The 11,960-nt window shown below is 48.6% G+C and overlaps 1 pseudogene; it reads left to right on the top strand.

Moving 5' to 3' along the window:
* Positions 1-11,254: 11,254 nt before the first annotated feature.
* LOC134937439 (5S ribosomal RNA) lies at positions 11,255-11,373 on the top strand (annotated as a pseudogene).
* Positions 11,374-11,960: the final 587 nt, after the last annotated feature.

Genomic DNA, 11,960 nt, shown 5'->3' with positions numbered 1-11,960 from the left:
CGCAGCGTCAAAAATAGTGATGTTGCGACGCTGGCAACACGGGACCAGATCAAACCAAATGACGGGGTAAGCAGGGAGGGGAGAGGTTTTGGGTGTTTGTATTGTAAATTAATTGTCTTTTAATTAATTTATGGGCGTCACGGAGTGCACGGAGCCACAGCATTCTTAGGCGCTGCCTACACATTTTTTGTGCCCCTGATGCTCGGTGCCCCCCTGATCCTCGGGGCCCCATATGGGTGTCCCCTTTGACCGCCCCCACCTGTCGCCGGGCCTGCCATTCATACATGGGTGACTCAAATTCAAGAGGGCCTTGTGGGGGATATGCCCCTGGTTACTACGGTGACTCTCCTAAAACACATTCAAAACACTGCACGCTTTCTGTGTGATTCTCAAGGAAATAGGCGCTATTAATGCTAGGACTACTGCTATGGCAGTGTCGGCACGCAGAGCTTTGTGGCTGTGTCAGTGGATATCGGACGCAGATTCCAAGCGCAGTGTGGAGTCTCCTCCTTTCTAAGGGGAGTTGCTATTCAGGGTTGAGTTGGATACATGTATTTCTTAGGTTACTGTGGAGAAATCCACATTTCTCCCCTCTGGGGCCCCACCAACTAGGCATTCCTACCCGGGGGCCATCTACCCAGTTCTTTTGGACTACAAGGTTTAGATAAAGAGCCAGAGGTGCCTCCAATTCGGCGAAAGGCACCAGAGCTAAGACCAGAAAACTAGCCGCCACAGGTTCTCAGGAACAAAGCACCAGTTCAGCTTCCACTTAGGCCTCAGCATGACGGTGCCCCCCCACCATGAGGGGATCTCAAGGTGGGAGCTCAACTGCGTCACTTCAGTCGCATCTGGGAAAGCTCATGTCAGAATGCCAGGGTAAAGGACCTAATTTCTCAGGGCTACAAGCTGGAGTTCGACAGCGCTCCTCCCGAACGATTTTTCAAATCAAGCTTACCAGTTTTGGAGGATACAAGAGTTACGCTGCAACAGGCCATCCTACAGATGGTCCAGTCCCAGGTCATTGTTCCAGTGTCACTACAATAACAGGGAAAGGTTTACTACTCTAACCTGTTTGTGGTACTGAAACCAAATGGTTCAGTAAGGCCCATTCTGAATCTGAAATCCTTGAACCCTTACCTAAAGGTCTTCAAGTTCAATATGGAATCTTTGGGAGCAGTAATTGCAGGTCTGGAAGAATGAGAGTTCATGGTCTTGCTGGATATAAAGGACACTTATCTCCATATCCTGATTTGGCCGCCTCACCAGGCTTACCTGCGATTTGCCCTGCTGAACGATCACTGCCAGTTCCAGGCACTACCCTTCAGCATTTCCACAGCTCCAAGGGTTTTCACGAAGGTGATGGCAGAGATGACATTCCAGCTCCGAGTCCAGGGGGTCAATATTGTCCCTTACCTGCATGATCTCTTGATAAAAGCAAGATCCAGGGAGCTTCTATTGCTCAATATAGACTGCACTATTCAGCTTCTGTCACAACTTGGGTGGATCCTCAATTTACACACTGGATAATACGTCTGTCACCTCAGGCCAGGATTTCCCTCCTGTGCTGGCTACAGTCCTCCAATCTGCTGGAAGGTCGAAGTTTCAGGATTCAGGATTGGATCCTCCTCACGACAGATGCGAGTCTGAGAGGATGGGGTGTTGTCACCCAGGGGGCTCAGTTCCAGGGCAGGTGGTCAGCCCATGAAGTTCTACTTCTGATCAACATTCTGGAACTGTGGGCGATCTACAATGCCTGCTTCAGGCCTCTGCTCTACTCATGGATCGAGTGATCCAAGTTCAGTCGGACAATGTCACGGCGGTGGCTTACATAAATCGACAGGGACAAAAAGCAGTGCCTGCATGCGAGAAGTGTCAAATATACTCCTCTGGGCAGAAAGAAATGCAAGAGTAATGTCTGCCATCTTTATTCCGGGAGTGGACAACTGGGAAGCGGACTTCCTGAGTCGTCACGACAGGTGTTTCAGCAGATCATCGACTTGTGGGGCTGCCCACAGATAGACATGATGGCTTCTCACCTCAACAAGAAGCTTCGCTGGTATTTCTCAAGAACCAGGGACCTTCAGGTGAGAGCAATAGATGCACTAACGTCACCTTGGCCTTACCGGTTGGTCTACCTGTTTCCTCCGATTCCATTGCTCCCGAGGGTGCTAAAGCAAATCAGAAATCAGAGAGTCCAGGCAATCCTGATTGCCCCAGATTGGCCTTGCAGGACGTGGTACGCGGATCTTCTGGACATGTCTGTCGCAGACCCTTGGCCTCTGCCAATGAGAAGAGATCTTCTTCAACAAGGACCTTTTTCTACCTGGACTTACGGCGACTTCATTTGACGCCATGAAGGTTGAGCGGAACATCCTAGCTCACAAGATTATTGCTACCATGGTTCAGTCCAGGAAGCCTGTGACGTCAAAACATTAGCATCATATCTGGAGAAGATATGTCTCTTGGTGCGAGGAACGCAAGTATCCACCTGCAGAGTTTCACTTGGGCTGTTTCTTACGTTTCCTGCAGGCTGGTGTGGATAAGGGCTTACGTCTGGGTTCCACTAAGGTCCAGATTTCAGCTCTCTCAATTTTCTTTCACAAGAAGTTGACAGTGTTGCCAGGGGTTCAGACCTTCTTGCAAGGGGTACTTCACATACAACCTCCGTTTGTGCCGCCCACGGCACCTTGGGATTTGAATTTGGTGTTGGAATTTCTACAGTGCTCCCAGTTTGAACCTGAAGATGATGGTAGAAGACAAGTACCTCACATGGAAGACAGTGATGTTACTGGCCCTGGCTTCTGCTAGGTGTGTTTCAGAATTGGGGGCCCTATTTGATCTTTTACGAGGACAGAGCGGAGCTCAGGACTAGACAGCAGTTCCTGCCGGAGGTTGTCTCTGTGCTCCACCTGAATCAACCAATTGTTGTCCTGTCAAGTTCTGGCACTTCTGCTCCTCCGGAGTCACTGGATGCTGTGCGAGCCTTGAAGATTTATATCAAAAGGACGGCTCGGTTAAGAAAGATAGATCCTTGTTCGTGCTCTATGATGCGCAGAAAAAGGGTTGCCCTGCTTCTAAGCAGTCCATTGCTTGTTGGCTTTAGTTGACTCATCTTTATAATAAGAATTTACTTACCGATAATTCTATTTCTCATAGTCCGTAGTGGATGCTGGGAACTCCGAAAGGACCATGGGGAATAGCGGCTCCGCAGGAGACTGGGCACAAAAGTAAAAGCTTTAGGACTACCTGGTGTGCACTGGCTCCTCCCCCCATGACCCTCCTCCAAGCCTCAGTTAGGATACTGTGCCCGGACGAGCGTACACAATAAGGAAGGATTTTGAATCCCGGGTAAGACTCATACCAGCCACACCAATCACACCATACAACTTGTGATCTGAACCCAGTTAACAGCATGATAACAGAGGAGCCTCTGAAAAGATGGCTCACAACAATAATAACCCGATTTTTGTAACAATAACTATGTACAAGTATTGCAGACAATCCGCACTTGGGATGGGCGCCCAGCATCCACTACGGACTATGAGAAAAAAATAGAATTATCGGTAAGTAAATTCTTATTTTCTCTGACGTCCTAGTGGATGCTGGGAACTCCGAAAGGACCATGGGGATTATACCAAAGCTCCCAAACGGGCGGGAGAGTGCGGATGACTCTGCAGCACCGAATGAGAGAACTCCAGGTCCTCCTCAGCCAGGGTATCAAATTTGTAGAATTTAGCAAACGTGTTTGCCCCTGACCAAGTAGCTGCTCGGCAAAGTTGTAAAGCCGAGACCCCTCGGGCAGCCGCCCAAGATGAGCCCACTTTCCGTGTGGAATGGGCTTTTACAGATTTTGGCTGTGGCAGGCCTGCCACAGAATGTGCAAGCTGAATTGTACTACAAATCCAACGAGCAATAGTCTGCTTAGAAGCAGGAGCACCCAGCTTGTTGGGTGCATACAGGATAAACAGCGAGTCAGATTTTCTGACTCCAGCCGTCCTGGAAACATATATTTTCAGGGCCCTGACTACGTCCAGCAACTTGGAATCCTCCAAGTCCCTAGTAGCCGCAGGTACCACAATAGGCTGGTTTAAGTGAAACGCTGAAACCACCTTAGGGAGAAATTGAGGACGAGTCCTCAATTCTGCCCTGTCCGTATGAAAAATTAGGTAAGGGCCTTTATAGGATAAAGCCGCCAATTCTGAGACACGCCTGGCTGAAGCCAGGGCTAACAGCATTACCACTTTCCATGTGAGATATTTTAAGTCCACAGTGGTGAGTGGTTCAAACCAATGTGATTTTAGGAACCCCAAAACTACATTGAGATCCCAAGGTGCCACTGGAGGCACAAAAGGAGGCTGTATATGCAGTACCCCCTTGACAAACGTCTGAACTTCAGGAACTAAAGCTAGTTCTTTCTGGAAGAAAATCGACAGGGCCGAAATTTGAACCTTAATGGACCCTAATTTTAGGCCCATAGACAGTCCTGTTTGCAGGAAATGCAGGAAACGACCCAGTTGAAATTCCTCTGTAGGGGCCTTCCTGGCCTCACACCACGCAACATATTTACGCCAAATACGGTGATAATGTTGCACAGTTACATCCTTCCTGGCTTTGATCAGGGTAGGGATGACTTCATCCGGAATGCCTTTTTCCTTCAGGATCCGGCGTTCAACCGCCATGCCGTCAAACGCAGCCGCGGTAAGTCTTGGAACAGACAGGGTCCCTGCTGGAGCAGGTCCTTTCTTAGAGGTAGAGGCCACGGGTCCTCCGTGAGCATCTCTTGAAGTTCCGGGTACCAAGTCCTTCTTGGCCAATCCGGAGCCACGAGTATAGTCCTTACTCCTCTCCTTCTTATGATTCTCAGTACCTTGGGTATGAGAGGCAGAGGAGGGAACACATACACTGACTGGTACACCCACGGTGTTACCAGAGCGTCCACAGCTATTGCCTGAGGGTCCCTTGACCTGGCGCAATATCTGTCCAGTTTTTTGTTGAGGCGGGACGCCATCATGTCCACCTTTGGTTTTTCCCAACGGTTCACAATCATGTGGAAGACTTCTGGGTGAAGTCCCCACTCCCCCGGGTGGAGGTCGTGTCTGCTGAGGAAGTCTGCTTCCCAGTTGTCCACTCCCGGAATGAACACTGCTGACAGTGCTATCACATGATTTTCCGCCCAGCGAAGAATCCTTGCAACTTCCGTCATTGCCCTCCTGCTTCTTGTGCCGCCCTGTCTGTTTACATGGGCGACTGCCGTGATGTTGTCCGACTGGATCAACACCGGCTGACCCTGAAGCAGAGGCCTTGCCTGACTTAGGGCATTGTAAATGGCCCTTAGTTCCAGGATATTTATGTGAAGTGACGTTTCCATGCTTGACCACAAGCCCTGGAAATTTCTTCCCTGTGTGACTGCTCCCCAGCCTCTCAGGCTGGCATCCGTGGTCACCAGGACCCAGTCCTGAATGCCGAATCTGCGGCCCTCTAGAAGATGAGCACTCTGCAACCACCACAGGAGAGACACCCTTGTCCTTGGAGACAGGGTTATCCGCTGATGCATTTGAAGATGCGATCCGGACCATTTGTCCAGCAGATCCCACTGAAAAGTTCTTGCGTGGAATCTGCCGAATGGAATCGCTTCGTAAGAAGCCACCATTTTTCCCAGGACCCTTGTGCATTGATGCACTGACACTTGGCCTGGTTTTAGGAGGTTCCTGACTAGGTCGGATAACTCCCTGGCTTTCTCCTCCGGGAGAAACACCTTTTTCTGGACTGTGTCCAGAATCATCCCTAGGAACAGCAGACGTGTCGTCGGAATCAGCTGCGATTTTGGAATATTTAGAATCCACCCGTGCTGTCGTAGTACTACTTGAGATAGTGCTACTCCGACCTCTAACTGTTCCCTGGACCTTGCCCTTATCAGGAGATCGTCCAAGTAAGGGATAATTAAGACGCCTTTTCTTCGAAGAAGAATCATCATTTCGGCCATTACCTTGGTAAAGACCCGGGGTGCCGTGGACAATCCAAACGGCAGCGTCTGAAACTGATAGTGACAGTTCTGTACCACAAACCTGAGGTACCCTTGGTGAGAAGGGCAAATTGGGACATGGAGGTAAGCATCCTTGATGTCCAGAGACACCATATAGTCCCCTTCTTCCAGGTTCGCTATCACTGCTCTGAGTGACTCCATCTTGAATTTGAACCTTTGTATGTAAGTGTTCAAGGATTTCAGATTTAAAATAGGTCTCACCGAGCCGTCCGGCTTCGGTACCACAAACAGCGTGGAATAATACCCCTTTCCCTGTTGTAGGAGGGGTACCTTGATTATCACCTGCTGGGAATACAGCTTGTGAATTGCTTCCAATACCGCCTCCCTGTCGGAGGGAGACGTTGGTAAAGCAGACTTCAGGAACCGGCGAGGGGGAGACGTCTCGAATTCCAATTTGTACCCCTGAGATACTACCTGCAGGATCCAGGGGTCCACTTGCGAGTGAGCCCACTGCGCGCTGAAATTCTTGAGACGGGCCCCCACTGTGCCTGAGTCCGCTTGTAAGGCCCCAGCGTCATGCTGAGGACTTGGTAGAAGCGGGGGAGGGCTTCTGTTCCTGGGAAGAGGCTGCCTGCTGCAGTCTTTTTCCCCTTCCTCTGCCCCGGGGCAGATATGAGTGGCCTTTTGCCCGCTTGCCCTTATGGGGACGAAAGGACTGAGGCTGAAAAGACGGTGTCTTTTTCTGCTGAGAGGTGACCTGGGGTAAAAAGGTGGATTTCCCAGCCGTTGCCGTGGCCACCAGGTCCGATAGACCGACCCCAAATAACTCCTCCCCTTTATACGGCAATACTTCCATATGCCGTTTGGAATCCGCATCACCTGACCACTGTCGCGTCCATAACCCTCTTCTGGCAGAAATGGACAGCGCACTTACTCTTGATGCCAGAGTGCAAATATCCCTCTGTGCATCTCGCATATATAGAAATGCATCCTTTAAATGCTCTATAGTCAATAATATACTGTCCCTGTCCAGGGTATCAATATTTTCAGTCAGGGAATCCGACCAAGCCACCCCAGCACTGCACATCCAGGCTGAGGCGATTGCTGGTCGCAGTATAATACCAGTATGTGTGTATATACTTTTTAGGATATTTTCCAGCTTCCTATCAGCTGGTTCCTTGAGGGCGGCCGTATCAGGAGACGGTAATGCCACTTGTTTTGATAAGCGTGTGAGCGCCTTATCTACCCTAGGGGGTGTTTCCCAACGCGCCCTAACCTCTGGCGGGAAAGGGTATAATGCCAATCATTTTTTAGAAATTAGCAGTTTTTTATCGGGGGAAACCCACGCTTCCTCACACACCTCATTTAATTCATCTGATTCAGGAAAAACTACGGGTAGTTTTTTCACACCCCACATAATACCCTTTTTTGTGGTACTTGTAGTATCAGAAATGTTCAAAACCTCCTTCATTGCCGTGATCATGTAACGTGTGGCCCTACTGGAAAATACGTTTGTTTCCTCACCGTCGACACTGGAGTCAGTGTCCGTGTCTGAGTCTGTGTCGACCATCTGAGGTAACGGGCGCTTTAGAGCCCCTGACGGTGTTTGAGACGCCTGTACAGGTAATAACTGATTTGCCGGCTGTCTCATGTCGTCAACAGTCTTTTGTAAAGTGCTGACGCTATCACGTAATTCCTTCCATAAGACCATCCAGTCAGGTGTCGACTCCCTAGGGGGTGACATCACTATTACAGGCAATTGCTCCGCCTCCATACCATTTTCCTCCTCATACATGTCGACACAACGTACCGACACACAGCACACACACAGGGAATGCTCTGATAGAGGACAGGACCCCACTAGCCCTTTGGGGAGACAGAGGGAGAGTTTGCCAGCACACACCAGAGCGCTATATATATACAGGGATAACCTTATATAAGTGTTTTTCCCTTATATAGCTGCTGTATTGAATTATCTGCCAAATTAGTGCCCCCCCTCTCTTGTTTTACCCTGTTTCTGTAGTGCAGGACTGCAGGGGAGAGTCAGGCAGCTTCCCTCCAACGGAGCTGTGAGGGAAAATGGCGCCAGTGTGCTGAGGAGATAGGCTCCGCCCCCTTCTCGGCGGCCTTTCTCCCGCTTGTTGGCAGGGGTTAAATGCATCCATATAGCCCAGGAGCTATATGTGATGTATTTTTTCCCATCTAAGGTGTTTTTATTGCGTCTCAGGGCGCCCCCCCCCCAGCGCCCTGCACCCTCAGTGACCGGAGTGTGAAGTGTGCTGAGAGCAATGGCGCACAGCTGCGGTGCTGTGCGCTACCTTATTGAAGACAGGACGTCTTCTGCCGCCGATTTCCCGGACCTCTTCAGTCTTCTGGCTCTGTAAGGGGGCCGGCGGCGCGGCTCTGGGACCCATCCATGGCTGGGCCTGTGATCGTCCCTCTGGAGCTAATGTCCAGTAGCCTAAGAAGCCCAATCCACTCTGCACGCAGGTGAGTTCGCTTCTTCTCCCCTTAGTCCCTCGGTGCAGTGAACCTGTTGCCAGCAGGATTCACTGAAAATAAAAAACCTATACTTAAACTTTTTCACTAAGCAGCTCAGGAGAGCCACCTAGTGTGCACCCTTCTCGTTCGGGCACAAAAATCTAACTGAGGCTTGGAGGAGGGTCATTGGGGGAGGAGCCAGTGCACACCAGGTAGTCCTAAAGCTTTTACTTTTGTGCCCAGTCTCCTGCGGAGCCGCTATTCCCCATGGTCCTTTCGGAGTTCCCAGCATCCACTAGGACGTCAGAGAAAATACTGTTTAATGAATAAATCAGACTCCCGGTATTTTTGGTGTATCAAAATGATACATAGTATCATTGACCGTTACGGGTTGTTCTCACATAGCTGTAACAAGGCAACCATAATCGACATTTCCATACTCTCACCTTTTGAATTAATGTAACTCGGATGTGATCATATTTTTGCTGGACGCTGCCTTTTATTTGTTTTATCCCGATACGCTATGTATGTATTCAGCAGATTACTACGGGAGCAGGTCGTTACCGTTATTAGACTCCGCCCCATAATCCATGTGACCTATTGACGTCACAGCCAGGACAGAGCTCTTAAACCCGCCGGGCAGTGCACTGGTACATTCGGAAGTTATCAAGCCCGTGAGCGGGCGAAACCGGTCTTCCGCTCTCCTGCCTTTCTTTGCAGCTGGTTGCCAAATCCATGGCCTGGACTTCCCCTGGACGGCTAGTTATTAGACCTATGGCTCAGATCTCCCCCTGACAGGTTTTTCACCAGTGTCATTTGACACTCTGGTCATAATATCATACAGGTTTTCTCTCCTTCATTTGTGTATTCATTACCACCAAATCCTTGAGACCTGTTATGCAGCTAATTGGATGTCCCTGTTCCATTCAGATTCTATTTTGGAACTGATTATCATTAATACTACTGGTGATTTTTGGTAGAATTATTCTAAGTGTAATACCCTGGAACTGCAAACACAAATCAACTGTGGCACTACAGGTGCCAGCATGATTGTAATAAAAGTAAAAGGGTTGTTGGAGCTGCATACAACTGAGACAGCAGCCTACAGCTTGCAGCACAGAAGGGGTTAACAGCCCAGCTCACAGTAAGACAGATCAGTCTGCAAAAAGCAAATGCAGGACTCACCAAGTTGCAACTCAGGGCGGGAAATCCCAGATAGAATGTCTCCCTGGGAATAATAGGTTATAAAAGGCTGCCATGCAGCAGCAGCAGCATGGTCTTTGCAGCCTGGTGTCTTTTGCAGCCAGAAGCCTGGAGTGTTAGCTAGGTCAGAAGCGTGGTGTGTGAGCTGGAAAGATGTAGTCTTAGTGAGGGCTCCTCACATGTTTATGTGGAAGCAAGGCACCTGACAGAGGGAGATACCACAGTGCGAGAGCAGCAGTACTCAGAATCCAGTGAGAGGGTGATGCAGTGAGAAAAATGGGGAGTGGCCGGAAGCCACGCGGCATGATTAGGACAAGAGTCCTCGCTATGACAGAGAGAGAGACGGTAACCTGGTATGTGTAGCAGTACTGGTCACAGAATGCCCTGGTACGTAATGCTGTTCGCCATGTTCATGCCGCTGCAATTAAGTGATGCGCTGGAGGAGGTGCCCTGATATGTGATCTAATGTAACCATTATGCTTTGTGCTGGAGGAGGAGTGTTAAGAAGTTATTGCTGCTATATCTCTGCTTTGATGTTAAAATAAACCGTTATTCTGTTTATGAGATGGCCTGGCGCCCAATTCTTTATGCGCTGCACCGACACCTGTAGTGTTTAATTACAGTTGCGTTGTGGGAGTGGCCCACAACGCAACTGTAATTAAACACCTGATTATTCAGGGGACCCTCTGGTATCTGTGCCTGAACCCATGACTAGCCGGAGCAGAGTAAGTGTGATGCACTATACACAGTGACTGCAGATTTTTGCATACCTAGTACCAGTGGGGTTTTACATTTGATCTGATTATCACAGATTAACTATTACGGATATCACTGGTGATATGTAGTCTAATTATTCCGTGTCTCAATTTAGAACAGCCGCTCTCTGGTTTCATCTAGGTTGATACATTGTTCTATAATCAACCTGGTGCTAGTACATTACCCAAATATAAGCGGGCTGAGTCTCCTAGCCACATATTACCTTTGACGCGTATTGGACCAAACGGTGTAGCCCAGGCATGTCCAAACTGCGGCCCTCCAGCTGTTGTGAAACTACATATCCCAGCATGGTCTGACACAGTTTTGCTGTCAGAGAATGCTAAAGCTGTGTCAGGGCATGCTGGGGTGTGTAGTTTCTCAACAGCTGGAGGGCCGCAGTTTGGACATGCCTTGTGTAGCCATTATTAGAGAATCTTATATATTTCAATATGGATCATTGCATGAAGCCTCATTTAGAGTAAATCCTAGCTTTAGGGGTTACTGTTCAACTATATTACTGGTTAATGATGGTATACATATTTCAATCGTTTTTACATGTACCAGAAATTTTATTGTGACTTTTTTTGTTATTTATTGGTATAATTTTGGAGCTAGAACCACTGTTTCATCTATTTCAATCTGCTCCCTTTTTCGTGGACTCTCACCAATGATCCAGAGTGGGGATTTGGACGAACATCTTTGTTAAAATCCCTCTCTGCTTAATGGTGGCAGCAGATCCACCTATCTATCCTTTCCCACTTTTTACTATCAATCAATTTTTTCTGATAGTGATCTCTCATCATTGATCCAGGGATTTGATGCGTACGTATTATCTGATCTCATACCACACTGAAGACGCCCAATACCGTCCGATCTGGGAAGCTAAACAGTGTTGGGCTTGGTCAGTACTTGGTTGGGGGACCACCAGGGAATACTGAGTAGAGTAGAATAACTCTTTAATCCCTGATTCCCTGCCTAACATTGACAGCAGAATCACTGCTCTTGTCTTCCTTCAATTCTTTAATGTACTCACATCTATCAACTTTGGTCTGGCACATTAATGCTATACCTATGATTTGTTGGCATAGCTTCTTTGCATGGATTCTATAATTATCATTCTGGTAACCAGTTTGCTAGATTGGCAGCTTGGGTCTACATAATCCTATTCATTTTCCTGGTCATTATAATTGATATAATCTTTAGACCCAAGTACTTTTATTATATGTGTTTTGTTTGTCAATTTTGGATACCATATCGGTGTGTGTGTACAGAAGGTCAGCCGACCGCCCGTACACAAGCTGCAGCAGCAGGCAGTGACTGACAGTTGAATTGGGCGGGCATGTGTAAATGCCAGCTCAGGTCATGACGTCAGTCCCCAACGGATCGGGCATTGTGTATGCACAGCACACGGCCCGATCCGGCTTTAGATATATCTGTAGGTGTGTATCCAGCATTAAAGGCAGGAGGGCCCTGCTGGCAAGTTTGCAATCTATAGGGAAATAGGCATTGATACATAAGGATAGGTGCTAAATATTGC

Source organism: Pseudophryne corroboree, chromosome 6 (assembly GCF_028390025.1).
Source record: "Pseudophryne corroboree isolate aPseCor3 chromosome 6, aPseCor3.hap2, whole genome shotgun sequence".
In the NCBI taxonomy this organism is placed as follows: domain Eukaryota; kingdom Metazoa; phylum Chordata; class Amphibia; order Anura; family Myobatrachidae; genus Pseudophryne; species Pseudophryne corroboree.
The sequence above is the reverse complement of the archived record's forward strand: the minus strand, read 5'-3'. Positions and strand labels throughout refer to the sequence as shown.